Here is a 14,416-nt window from a genome sequence, read left to right as displayed (position 1 = left end):
TGGGAGGCGGTGGAGGGGAGCTTGGAAAGAGAGCTGTTGGTGGTAGAACTTTGCTGGGAACAGGGCAGGAATATAAGATTGGCCTGACCAAGACTCGTTGGACACTTGACTCAACCAACAGACTCAGCCTGTTCCCTTGCTCCACTTGCGCCCTCTGGGCTGCCCCCTGCCCACCTTACTCCCCAGGTAGCCTGAGACATGGTGTGGTCTTGATGTTATGCTCCTCTGAGGTACGGGGAAGGGAGCCTCAGCTCTAAAAATGGCTTGCTGTGTGACCTCAGGCAGTTCCTCCCCCTGTCTGGGTCTTAGTCTCTACTTGAGAAGTCAGATGAGATTCTGTCTAGTGACACTTCCAATCTGTCAGACCTTGACCAAGACCCTGCCATCCTTTCAAGGAGGCATTTCTAGGGGAGTCTGGATTTTAGACTTGGGGCTTTGCTGATGGCTCAGGCAGTAAAGAATCTGCCTGCAACGCAGGAGACCAGGGTTTGATCCCTGGGTCAGGAAGATCCCCTGAAGAAGGAAATGGCAACCCACTCCAGTACTCTTGCCTGGAGAATCCCATGGACAGAGTTACCTGGCAGGCTACAGTCCATGGGGTCGCAAGAGTCAGACACAACTGAATGACTAACACTGTACTGGATTCTAGAATTCCTCAAGCACAGAGGTTCTAAGTCTAGAATTCTCTCTAGAATCCTGTGCCTGCCTGTCAAGCTTTACCAAAGGGAGTTAGAAGGAGAACACACATATCCAGCCACCGCTCAGTTTCTTCTGGGGGGTGGGCGTGTCGCCTCAGCAAGGTGACTGCAGCTTCTGGGATTCTTCTGGCTCAGAAGGCAGGAGTCCTGTTTTCATGTTGGGGAAAGAGAGAACTATGCTGTCCCCAGTGGGACAGGGAGGCTGACATTCCTCTCTCAGTTTATAAACTAAGTGCTTTTTTGGCCATTCTGTCCTTTGCTCCAACAACACTGCAGCCCGAAGTAGACCCACTTTACAGATAAGAGCCCGAGGCCTAGGAGAGAATCCAGGATGGTGGAGTTCAAAGCCAGTCCCTTAGGCCAGAGTAGGCTGTCAGAGGTCTGGAACCAGATTTCCTTCTTTTAGTGTTTGTGAATTTACCTTTCTGAGCCTCAGCTGTGTAAGAGACAACAATATTTATTCCACAGGGCTGTTGTAAGGAATAAATAATTTTTGAGTTGGAAAAGCTGAATCCTCTCCTTAAGAACTCACCTATAAAGTTGCCACCTCCAGGAAGCTTTCCAGACTGCCATCCATCAGTTAGGTTTTCTCTGGAGGATGCCACAGGCCTGAGCTTTTGGCAGTGTCGCGGCTTCCCGTTTCTACTCTGTTTGCCTCCACCAGACTTTGTGTCCTTCAAGGGCAGTAGGTTTTTCTGATTTATTTCTGAAGCCCAAATGCCTAGCAAGGGGTCCAAATGGAGTCGGAACACAGCGTTTCTTTCCTTCTTCCTTTCCTTACTCCCTCTCTCCAGCTTGTCACCACAGCAGACTGACTTGTCCTGCAAAGAGCTTTGGTGATGGGTAGGTAGGTCCCCAGGGCTGAGCGTCGCAGCCCTGAGCCAGGTAGGCCCTGGGGAAGAGAGAATATTCTGGAGCTTGAAGGAAAAGTAATCACCTAGGGTTGGCTGGTGAAGGGCAGCTGGTGGTGTCCGGCTGGCAGGGGGCACCATATGGGCCCGGTAAGCAGGCAAGCCTGAGCACTTTATGCCGCGTTGAGGCTGTTTCCAGGGCCATTGCATCCTCCCGGAGGTGGCTTGCTGGGAGCAGTCAGCCGTGCATCCCCCGCAGAGGGGCAGCCTGCTTGTGCCCCTTCTGCCAGCCCCAGAAGCAGAAGCAGAAACAGAAGGTCAGAGCTGCGAGGGGTCTCCTCTAAGGTCACCACGTCCAAACCCTCATTTCACAAGTGAGGAGCCTGAGGCCCAGTAAAGGGCAGAGACTCGCCCAAGGTCACACAGCCAGGCAGAACCAGAAGCCAAGTCTCTTGCCTCCTAGTTTGGATGCTAATGAAAACAGAGAGGGAGCAAAGAAATCTTGAAAATACACCAGTATTCAAGAAGGAGTTTTAAGGTGGTTTTTCTTTTTTACTTATCTGATCTAACTTCGTAAAAATTTTTATGATGATCGTATATTCTTTAATAATCAGAAAGGAAAAGAGCAATAAAAGGGAGGCAAAAGCTACCTATGGGAGTAAGTGGCTTTTGTCTTTCAGAAAATGGTATCAGAATTGTAATCTTACTGTTCCCTCCCCTACTGGGCCCTCATGGGATCCCAGTGAGACAGTGGGTGCCAGGGAGCTGGTAGGGCTCTCAGCTTCTCTCCTGCTATCACTTGGGCTTGCAGTGGGACCAAGACCAAAACCTTAGGCTGGGATCAGGAGCCCTGATTTCCTCAAATAATCTGTCCTCCTGAACCAGTCTCTTCACCCGACCAGGTCTCAGTTTTTCCATCTGTAAAACGGGAGTTTTTACAGTAGAGTATGTATTCTGGCCCTCTGCCCTCCACTAGCAGAGCACAGTGGTGAAACCCATGGGCACACTGGAGTCTGGGATTCCATCTCCCCCTCTTCTTTACTCTGTGGCCTTTATATTCATTTATATTCCACAGGCCTCAGTTTCCTTATCTGTAAAAATGGGTGGCTGTCTATTATACAGAGGGAAATAAATCAGAAAGAGAAAAACAAATATCGTATATTAATGCATATATGTGGAAGCTAGAAAGATGGTACTGATAAACCTATCTGCAGGGCGGCAGTGGAGACGCAGACATAGAGAAGAGCCTTGTGAACACAGGGGCAGGAAAGAGCAGGTTGGATGAATGGAGACAGTAGCCTGGGAACATATACACTACCATCTGTAAAACAGATAGCCAGTGGGAATGTGCTATCTGACTCAGGGATTTCAAACCAGGGCTCTGTGACAACCTAGAGGAGTGGGGGTGGGAGGGAGGTCCAAGAGGACGGGGACATATGTACACCTACAGCTGATTCATGTGGGTGTACGGCAGAAACCAACACAATATGGTAAAGCTGGTATCCTTCAATTGAAAATAAACAAATTTCAAAAAAATGGGTGGCTGTGAGGGTTAAAAGAATTAATGTTTGGGCCATCTTTAGAATTATGCCTGCATATAACAAGTGCGATTTATGTCACATGATTTTAATAAAACTCAAATCACGTTCCTCACGTGAAGGTGAACGTGAACAGTGAAGATGGAGTAGTTATTATTATCCTAGTTCTTGACTGGCTCCTAGAGATGGGCGCTCTCTTGGGACTGGAACCAGCCTGGCCCAGTCTGAGCTGTGGGTAGTATGTCCTCTCCCCGGAGCCGCCCGTCCCCCACTCCCCTCAGGCCCAGGTCGGACACAGCCCTCATCCCCGGAATCTGAGGGCACCTGGGTTACTGCCCAGGGACTTCTGCTTTGACTTGGCTCTAACCTCTCACCCACCCCACAAGGCCTGTCCTGCCTGCGGTGTTCCACCGTCCCAGTCCCCAGCCAGTCACCTCTGAACGTTCCCCTCCTCAGAACCCTTCCATGCCGCTTCCGTGTGCAGAAACGTGCAGCCAGGGACTTCCCTGGTGGTTAGTGGCTAAGACTCCAGGCTCCCACTGCAGGGCTCCAGGTTCAATCCCTGGTCAGGGAACTAAATCCCACATGCCACAACTGAGTCCATGTGCCACCACGAAAAGATCCCTCTGACCCAGCCAAGATCCCGCGGTCAAATAAGACCCCAGTGCAGTCAAATAAACAAGCAAATAAATAAGAAAAAAGAAAAAGAAACATCCAGCCAGATCGCCTCCTTAACCTTCCCAGCCTCCTCACCTTTGCCCAGAACATCTGGTCGGCCTCTTCCCCAGCATCCATAGTCACGGCTACCCACACACCTATCTTCCCTCCCAGCACACACACACACAAACGCGCGCACACACACACACAAACGCGTGCGCGCGCGCGCACACACACACACACACACACACACACACTCCTGGACAACCGTTTGACCTTGGAGTTCTTTATGAAAGTGAAACTGTAAGTGTTAGTCACTCAGTCATGTCTGACTCTTCGTGACCCCATGGACTATAGCCCTCCAGGCTCCTCTGTCCATGGAATTCTCCTGGTAAGAATACTGGAGTGGATTATACCTGGGCTCTAAAACCAGAGCCTCCACCTATTATATCTACAACCTCAGCTAGCTGGGCCTCAGTTTCTTCACCTGCACACTGAGGGTATTACCTGCTTTAGAGGGCTTTGCCAGGCTTTTGTGAGATAATATGAGGGAAATACTTAGCCCCGTGCCTGGCATGTGACAAGCGCTCAGTAAATGGTAACAGTGGTTAGCATTCATTTTTTAATGTATTTTTGGTGAACCTGTTCGCCTTCCCCAGCAGCTGGGCATGCCCCAAGCACGGGACTGGAAACCATCATTCACCCCAGGGTCCTCAAGAGCCACTGACCAGTGCCTGGCCCAGGGGAGACACTCAATACACACCCAAGAGCTGGACTTCAGTTCTGTGCTCTGGTTCTCAGAGTGCGCCCAGCAAGGGGGTGACCTTCTGCAGCTGGAGAAGTGGCAGCACCTAAAGGGGCTGGGGGAGGTGCTCCTGAGGGGCCCCTACTGACCCAGACCACCCTCCTAGGTGGGACCGGCGGCTGTCTCACCCTCAGCCTGGGCATCCATAAGGCTGTCTCTGGCTATGGAGCTGCTGAGCTAATTAAGAATGACAAGGCATCATGTAATTGCCAGCAATCAATGAGTTCCCTGCCTCTTCCTGCCTCTCCTCTCTTGCCCTCCTTGGCACTGTCTGGCCTGGAGGTCACCACACAGACGTGGAGGCAGGTGGAGTGGCGAAACTGATCACAGGCTGATGTCAGGAGACCTGGAGGCTAGCCACCTCTGCTATCCTCTTGCAGTGGGACCCTGGGCAAGGAAGTTCACTCCTCACACTGGCTCCATTTCCCTATCTGCAGGGCTCTTGACCTCGTGTTAAGCGGCAGACAAGGCTAAGGGACTGGACGGCCCCTTACCACATAGCAAGGCAGAGAGCTCCAGGCAGGAATCCCAGCCCTGCCCCTCGCCAGCTGTGTGATCTAGGGCAGCCTACTTGCCATCTCTGAGCAACAGATTCCTCATCTCCAAATGGGATTTGTTTAAGTGCACTTACCTCTTACTAGAACCTGCATTGTCTTCAACCTGTGCCTGTAACAAAGATCCCCGGACAAGCTCATCTCTTTCAAAGTGAGCTCAGAAATTAAAGGTTGAGAACTTGTAGAGCAATTTGATAGAGTTATTTTATGTCTTGAATCTCATCATGAGAAAAATAGGTTCACATTTTTTTAAATTTTATTTTTCTAGTAATTCATTTTCCTTGTATTGAATGGAAGTATTGGTCTGTGACAGATGAGAAAAATGTAAAAAACAGTCCTTCACCGCAGGTGGTTTGAGAAGCACTACTTCAAGGGACTTTGTAAAAGCAGACACCATAGCAACTCACCATAGTATTTCCAGGGTTCTAGGAACTGTCACCTCCTTGGCTCCCAAAGCTTACAGGATAAAAACCCAGTCTCTTTTCCTGACTTCCGAGGCCCTTATGACTAAACTCCCAATCTCTTTTCCCATCTTGCCTCCTTCCCCACTACACACCCTCACCAAACCACCCTGTTCTCTTGTCCCTCAAATTTCCTATGCTTGTTTATAACTCCATGCCTTTTCCTCTGCTTTTCTTTCCACCTGGAATGCCTTTTTCCACGTTGCACTAAAACTGGCAAACTCCTATTCATCCTTCAATACCCAGACCAAATGTCCACTTTAGGAAGACTTTTCCCATGCCACCCCTGCACCTGTCCCAGGCAGGGTTAGGTGCTCCCTGCTCTGTGCTCCATGGCGCAGCTTGAAAGGCTGAGGCAGGACGTTGCAGTGGTTAAGACTACCGACAGAATCAAGAGGATTTTAGACTTGACTTTGCCAGCTGTGTGATCCTGGGCAGATGATTTGATACTACTGAGCTTCATTTTTCCCATACTGTGAGGAGTAGAGATGATGTGTGAAAAGTTCCCAGCAGCGTAACACTTGGGAGAGACTCAAGATATGGCAGCTGTCGTTAGCGTTAGCCCTCTGGTCTATGACCCCCCAGGTTGTCTGTCTCCCTACTAGACTGCTTGTTTCCTGAAAGCATCTGGTCTACCTGGATGCTGCCTGGGCCCAGGGCAGGGCATGCACAGAGGCTGTGTGTTGGCCAGGGTCTCTGTCCACTCCCTGCCCCGTGGCGCCAGTGGCTGTGGCTCCCTTGTCAGTGGAGAGGTGATCAGTCAGCTCAGCCCACCATGGCTGACTTTGTTACCAAAAGTTTAACAACCAACCGGCTTGGCAATTTCTTGAATATTTAACAGTCTGCTCTGTGAGACTTAGCTCCAGGGCACCTCCAGGTATGACTGCTCTGAGCAGAAGAACAGCCATCAACAGGCTTGGGTCCCCAGTTTGAGAGACAGGCTGCCCACCGCCCAGCCAGTGCCTTGAGGGCCACCCAGGGAGGGGCTGTGAGGTCGGTCCTGCCCCTCACAGAGGTCCTCCTCACTCATCCCCCTTCTCCAAGCCTCCAGCCCCTTTGTTCTCTGGGATAAAAGCCTGCAACCTCCCTCAGGAGGAAGAAGAGAAGCTGGGGGGTAGTGAGCCCAGCTGACCCATCCATCATGACTCCCCCCAGTTGTTACAGGCTGATGAAGCCCACCCTGGTCCCGGTGCCCCTTGGTCACAGAAGGATCCGAGAAAGCTTGGCAAACCTCTCACCTCCTTCCCTTCTGTCCTTCAGTCTTTGTCCAGGCAGCTCCCACCTCTTGCCACGCCCTCCCCTTCCCTTCCCGCTCTCCACCTCGGGGCATCCCTCCCCCTTCAGCGCCCAGCCCAAGTCATTGAGTTATACCTCCCAGGCCAGCGGAAGCCACTCTCCACACGCGCGGTGGGTGGCACATCTCCCTGGGAGCCCCTGTGCCAGCTGCTTGCCCACCTGCCTTGCTCCCTCTCCCTACGGCTGTGCTTCTCCTGTGGTGCTGTTTTAAAATGCAAATTCCTGGGACTTCCCTGGTGATCCAGTGATTAAGAATCTGCCTTGCAATTTGAAAAGACCCTGATGCTGGGAAAGACTGAAGGTGGGAGTAGAAGGGAACGACAGAGGATGAGATGGTGGGATGGCATCACCAACTCAATGGAAAATGAGTTCGAGTAGACTCTGGGAGCTGGTGATGGACAGGGAGGCCTGGCGTGCTGCAGTCTATGGGGTCGCAAAGAGTTGGACACGACTGAGCGAGTGAACTGAACTGAACTGAACTTGCAATGCAGGGGACGAATGTTCAATCCCTGGTCCAGGAAGAGTCCATGCTTTCAGTTTCACTTTTCAGGGCAACTAAGCTGGTGCGCTACAACTACTGAACCTGCGTGCCGCGATTACTGAAGCCCGAGTGCCTTAGAGCCTGTGCTCTGCGGCAAGAGAAGCCCCTTCAATGAGAAGCCCATACACCGAAGCTAGAGAGTAGCCCCTGCTCTCTGAAACTAGAGAAAGCCGGCACACAGCAACAAATAAATAAAAAATTTTAAATACAGAAATAAAATGTTCATATTTTAAAAAAGCTCTGAGCTTCTTAGGAGTCAAAACAAAGAGGGAAACAGCAGTGGGGGCTACTCTCTAGTTGCGGGGCGCGGGCTTCTCATTGTGGTGGCTCCTTTTGTGACGGAGAACAGGATCCAGGCGCCAGGACTTCAGTAGTTGCTGCCCCTGGCATGGGCTCAGCAGTTGTGCACTGGCTTAGTTGCTCCGAGGCATGTGGAGTCTCCCCTGACAAGGGATTGAGCCTGAGACCCCTGCATTGCAAGGACACTGGACCACCAGGGAAGTCCATCTCCTGGCATCTTGATGTTATAGATTGACTTATTTCTTACAATTATCACTAATGGTCTGTTTCTCCCACTAGAATGTGGGCTCCCGGAAGATGGGGCTTTGGTCTGTTTAGATCACACCTGTATGTCCCAGGCACAGAGATGCTGGGTACACTGTCAGTGCTCAGTAAATGTTCAGGGAATGCTGAATGTGTGGGTAGGACCTGTGAAGGCTGGGGCCCATCAGTCTTTCCACTTCCTGGCCATCTGGGTTCCAGGCCCTCCCCCGTCCATTTTCACGCGGACAACTCACATTAGAACCTTTGTGGTTCCGGCACTTCCTCTTCAGACCTCAGTGCTTCTGCCTTTCTGCCTCCTGCCCTCCGCAGCATTGTTGGTGTGAACGGCAGCCGCCCTGAAGGCTGCAGGAAGAGCTCCCCAGACCCTGGACCACAGGCTTCTCTCCTTCCTGGAATTCCTTAGGTCACTTCCATCCATTGTCTTTGGGTGCAGCTTCTTGAGTTGATCTTTCCAGCACGGGAAGATTCCCTTGCTGGTTTCCCCATCTGCTGCCAGGTTCAAATCCTTTTTGGCTCCAAATCCTCTCTTGGGGTTTCCTTGGTCTCTTATGCCTCTGACGGCCAGGGTGACTTTGGGCAAGCCAGCTACTCACTTCTGGGGAGACCCTTGTGAAATAAGGGGGGAGGGGCTGCGTTTGCCCACCTCCCAGGGAAGGGCATGAGAGGCCTGCGTCCTCTGGAGGAACAATGATGATACAATGAAGGTTACTTCTCTCTCATTTGAGCCAGCATCAGTCTTGCAACTGAGTGCTTCATGACCCCACTCTCTCTCCTTCCACTTTAGTTACACAAGAAACAGCCATCTTCCACTGCAGTTGCCACCACCTCCTCACCATTCAGTCCTTCTCACACGTGGGAGGGGACAAGCTCATCATGTGGGTATAGTCCAGGGTCTATTTCCCCTTCTCCTAAAAAGAACTCTGGTTTTGATATTCAGCCATTTCTCCCCCTTCACTATTCTGTTGTTGAGGTATAAGACTCAACATTCTTTCCTGAGGCAAAAAAAACCCCAAAAAAAAGCTTAAAGAGCACAGAGGGGACTTCCTTGGTCCAGTAGCTAAGACTTCATGCTCCCAATGCAGGACTGATTCCCTCATGTATGGATGTGAATTTGGACCATAAAGAAGGCTGAGCGCCAAAGAACTGATGCTTTTGAACTGTGGTGTTGGAGAAGACTCTTGAGAGTCCCTTGGATTCCAACCAGTCCATCCTAAAGGAAACCAACCCTGAATATTCGTTGGAAGGACTGAGGCTGAAGCTGAAGCTCCAATACTTTGGCCACCTGATTCGAAGAGCTGACCCAGTGGAAAGATCCTGATGCTGGGAAAGATTGAGGGCAGGAGGAAAAAGGGGCGACAGAGGATGAGATGGTTGGATGGCATCACCGACTCAATGGACATGAGTTTGAGCAAACTCTGGGAGATAGGGAAGGACAGGGAAGCCTGGTGTGCTGCAGTCCATGGGGTTGCAAAGAGTCGGACAGGACTGAGTGGCTGAACAACAGGGAACTAGATCCTACTAAGACCAGATGCAACTAAGATGCAACTTAGATGAAACTAAGACCCAGAGCAGCCAAATAATTTTTTTTTTTTTTAAGAGCACGGAAGTGTCTTTCTCTCTCACTAAACCTCCCTGGTGAATGTTCCAGGCCAGGAAGGCATGTCTGCTCCACACTGGCATGCAGAGGGCAGGTTCCTTCCACTTAATGACTTTTGTCAGATTTGCTGTCACCACTTCTGGTCTCGGCCAGCAGGGAGGACAGAGAGGGCACCTGGTGACTGAAGGCCAAGGCCTGAATGTGGCCTCAGTCACTGCCATTCACGTTCCAACGGCCAGGACGTGGTCCTGCGGCCAGTGCTGCAAGGGAGGCCGGGAAATGTCGTCCAGCTTCATGGCCACGTGCTGAGGAGGAGGAGGACAGTTTGGGAGGACGACCAGCTGAGTTACAGCACCTACCCTCTCTCTGTAAAGAGAATCTGGGTTTTGGACAAACTGTTTTCTCAGTTTTGTGTCACAGAACTCAGAAAATGCGAGGAGAGAGCCTGAAGGGGAATGTGAGAGAAAGAAAACAGGGAGGGAAACAGCTTTTAAGAGTATTAGACATGAGTCACAGTTGGAGGTGTTTTTAAATTACTTTTGGTTAATGGTCTGTGTCTTACGATGTGCTCTGCCCGCCCAGAGCCAAGATGAGGCCTCCTGGGGTCCCAGAATACATGGGTCACCATGCTCGCCACGCTTACAATTTACCAAACCCGGTGCTGAGACTGAGGCTTTGACGAGATCTGGTCTCTGCCCTTCAGGCATTCACAGGCCGATGGGGGAGACAGACGCAGGATTAGAGGCAAGTCCAAGCTGCTGAAAACACGTCAAGGTGGGAATTACCTTGGCCCTGGCAGGGTGGGGGAGGATCAAACAAGAAAGAGCTTAACAGGGACCTCACATTCTAGGTTTACCTCTGCCTGTGGGAAATACTCAGCTCTCTAACGTTTTTTTATTCAATCCTAGAGTCATAAAAGGTAAAAGGAAGAAGATCAAGTGAAGAATCGGGAAACTTGGGTCCTGGCCCTGCTTGCTCTAGGGGCCTAGAGCAAGTCCCCGCCCCTCTGTAATCGCCTTCTCTCCCACTGTCTACAAGGCCACCGGGAGCACGTTTCATACCCTCCTAGGAAGTACGGGTGAAAGATGCTGTGAAAGTGCTGCACTCAGTATGCCAGCAAATTTGGAAAACTCAGCTGGCCACAGGACTGGAAAAGGTCAGTTTTCATTCCAATCCCAAAGAAAGGCAATGCCAAAGAATGCTCAAACTACCGCACAATTGCACTCATCTCACACGCTAGTAAAGTAATGCTCAAAATTCTCCAAGCCAGGCCTCAATGGTACATGAACCATGAACTTCCAGATGTTCAAGCTGGATTTAGAAAAGGCAGAGGAACCAGAGATCAAATTGCCAACATCTGCTGGATCATCGAAAAAGCAAGAGAGTTCCAGAAAAGCATCTACTTCTGCTTTATTGACTACACCAAAGCCTTCGACTGTGTGGATCACAACAAACTGTGGAAAATTCTTAAAGAGATGGGAATACCAGACCACCTGACCTGCCTCCTGAGAAATCTGTATGCAGGTCAGGAAGCAACAGATAGAACCGGACATGGAACTACAGACTGGTTCCAAATCGGAAAAGGAGTATGTCAAGGCTGTATATTGTCACCGTGCTTATTTAACTTATATGCAGAGTACATCATGAGAAATGCTGAGGTGGATGAAGCACAAGCTGTAATCAAGATTGCTGGGAGAAATATCAATAACCTCAGATATGCAGATGACACCATCCTTATGGCAGAAAGTGAAGAACTGAAGAGCCTCTTGATGAAAGTGAAAGAGGAGAGTGAAAGAGTTGGCCTAACCCTCAACATTCAGAAAACTAAGATCACAGCATCTGGTTTCATCACTTCATGGCAAATAGATGGGGAAACAATGGAAACAGTGAGAGGCTATTTTTTGGGGCTCCAAAATCACTACAGATGGTGCCTCAGCCATGAAATTAAATGATGCTTGCTCCTCAAAGAAAAGTTATGACCAACTTAGACAGCATATTAAAAAGCAGAGACATTACTTTGCCAACAAAGGTCCGTCTAGTCAAAGCTCTGCTTTTTTCCAGTAGTCATGTGTGGATGTGAGAGTTGGACGATAAAGAAAGCTGAGCACCGAAGAATTGATGCTTTTGAACTGTGGTGTTGGAGAAGACTCTTGCGAGACACTTGGACAGCAAGGAGATCCAACCAGTCCATCCTAAGGGAAATCAGTCCTGAATATTCATCGGAAGGACTGATGTTGAAGCTGAAACTCCAATACGTTGCCACCTGATGCGAAAAATTGACTCATTGGAAAAGACCCTGATGCTGGGAAAGATTGAAGGCAGGAGAAGGGGATGACAGAGGATGAGATGGCTGGATGGCATCACCGACTCAATGGACATGAGTTTGAGTACGCTCTGCGAGTTGGTGATGGACAGGGAGGCCTGGCGTGCTGCAGTCCATGGGTTCACAAAGAGTCAGACATGACTGAGCAACTGAACTGAACTGAACTGAGGAAGTACTAGGGCTTCCCTGGTGGCTCCAACCGTAAAGAATCTGCCCGCAATGCAGGAGACTTAAGAAACATGGGATCGATCCCTGGGGTTGGGAAGATCCCCTGCAGAAGGAAATGGCTACCTACTCCAGTATTCCTGCTTGGAGAATCCCATGGACAGAGGAACCTACCGGGCTATGGCGAGTCCATGGGGTCACAAGGAGTCGGACACACCTGAGCGACTAACACTCAGGAAGTACTGAAAGGCACCCCCACCAGTAGGCAAAATACAGAAGGGTGCCCCGTGCTCCGGGCTGCCGCAGCCCCCGTGCTCAGACACACAGAGTGGGGACAGGCTGCGTCTCAGCCACCCTTGCCCCTTAATTGGCCTCACGCCCTTGTGCAGTGCACACCACACACAACTGTGTTTAGGCAGCTACCTTGCCGATTGGCCTCCCTGGGGTATTTTATGATCCCAAGAAGGCAACTGCTGTGAGAGTGATTCAACCCCAGTAATCCCCCAAACGGCCTTCCAACCAGCGGGCTTTCTGTCCCGCATGTTCTGCAGCCTGGCTGGGACTAATGGAGAGGAGTGAGGTCTTTGGGGGAGGCACTCATTTTCAGACCACTGAGAATGCCTGCCTCCACGAACTCTGTGCCCCAGTTACCTCGCCAGCCTCCCCTAGTCCTGACTCTGCCCCACATGATTCCCGCAGACATCAGTGGTGGTGTTTTAAAGGAAGGTGCCTGGAGACTACCTCAGACTCCCTGAGGACAGCTTCTTAGCGGTGGGGAGTGACACCCAGGAGTCATGGAGGGGCTGAACCTGGAAGGGGAGGACACAGCTTGATTAACATCTTACTCATGCCATTGCTTAGCTACTATTTTTGGCAATCAAGAAGTTTTTCATTTGTTAATACAGTTTCCTTGAAAATAAATTATTTAAGTAAAGATGGCACAGGGTGGAAGGACCATGGTCCAGAGAATGGGTGCCAGGACAGGCTCTGTGCCAGGAGCCTCAGATTCACCTGGGGAGATAGGGAAGGAAGCGGAGGGCCGGGTGGTCAAACCCCTTGCTCATCATCTGAGGGCTTTGCAGGAGAGCTGTGTGCGGGAGGGTAAGGAGAGAGGATGATGGTTTGGCTCCGGAGCCATGGGTAACACAGCAGCCCCAGGCCAGGGTGCCTGAGCTGATGCATCTAGGAGAGAGGGCGGTCTCCACCCAGGAGGGCCACCAGGCCCTCCCCACTGTTGCCCTGTCTCCGACAGGGAGCCTGACACCCAGCTGCTCCAAAGACAGGGACTCCGGCCACTGGGAGTCCAGTCATGACACGTCCAGGGCAGGGTCCTTCTGGCAGGAGGAAACCAGAATTAAACCACCCTACCTCCCAGACCTGTGAAACCCTGGACTGTTTCCCAAACCACCCAAACATTCAAATCCATTTTCCCTCCTGCTGGTCCTGACAGCTCTTTGGTGTCTTCTCAAAACTCAACTCATCTTTACTTAAATAATTTATTTTCAAGGAAACTGTATTAATAAATGAAAAACTTGTTTGCCATAAATAGAAGTTAAGCCATGGCATGAGTAAGATGTTAATCAAGCTGTGTCCTGACGGGCTCCCTGGTGTCCCCAGGGTTCTGGATTTGAAGGCCAGTCTCTATGCTCAAGGAGGGGCTTCCCAGGTGGCGCAGTGGTAGAGAATCCGCCTGCCAATGCAGGAGACATGGGTTTGATCCCTGGGTCAGCAAGATCCCCTAGAGTAGGAAATGGCAACCCATTCCAGTATTCTTGCTTGGAAAATTCCACGGACAGAGGAGCCTGGTGGGCTATAGTCCACAGGGTCACAAAGAGTCAGACACGATTGAGCATGCACGCTCTCTGTGTTCAAAGGCAGGTCAGTGGAGGTCAGAAAAGTGTTAAAGATGGAGAGCACCCGCCCGAGACTCTCCTTCCTCCTCAGGAATGGAATCACTTTCTCCCTCCGTGAGCACACATACCCCATCTCATGCATGTGTCCCCTCCTTGTGATAAGCTGTCCCCAGGGGTCCTGAACATAAGACAGCAAGAGTGAGCTCTCGTGGTTGGGGTCAGGGGAGCTGAGGTCCCCGGTTCTGGAGACGGGCTGGGCCCCGAGCTGCACCCCTACTCTCAGCCAGGCTATTGATGTCTCAAGTGAGTCTTAGGTAAGCTGGTGTTGATGCCCTTTAACCTCAGCATGTGGTGTAGGAGCTGGCATGGCACACAGTAGGTGCTCAATAAATGCACAAATGCAGAGCCCTTGGAAGACAGGATGGGTCCAACCTCAAAGAGCTGTGGGCCCTCCTGCAGCAATGGATCCCTGTGGGCTGGTTCGTCTCAGGGTCCAGTCTCATCCTGCCACGG

This window comes from Cervus elaphus, chromosome 8, assembly GCF_910594005.1.
Source record: "Cervus elaphus chromosome 8, mCerEla1.1, whole genome shotgun sequence".
In the NCBI taxonomy this organism is placed as follows: Eukaryota; Metazoa; Chordata; class Mammalia; order Artiodactyla; family Cervidae; genus Cervus; species Cervus elaphus.
This window is presented reverse-complemented; position numbering follows the sequence as displayed.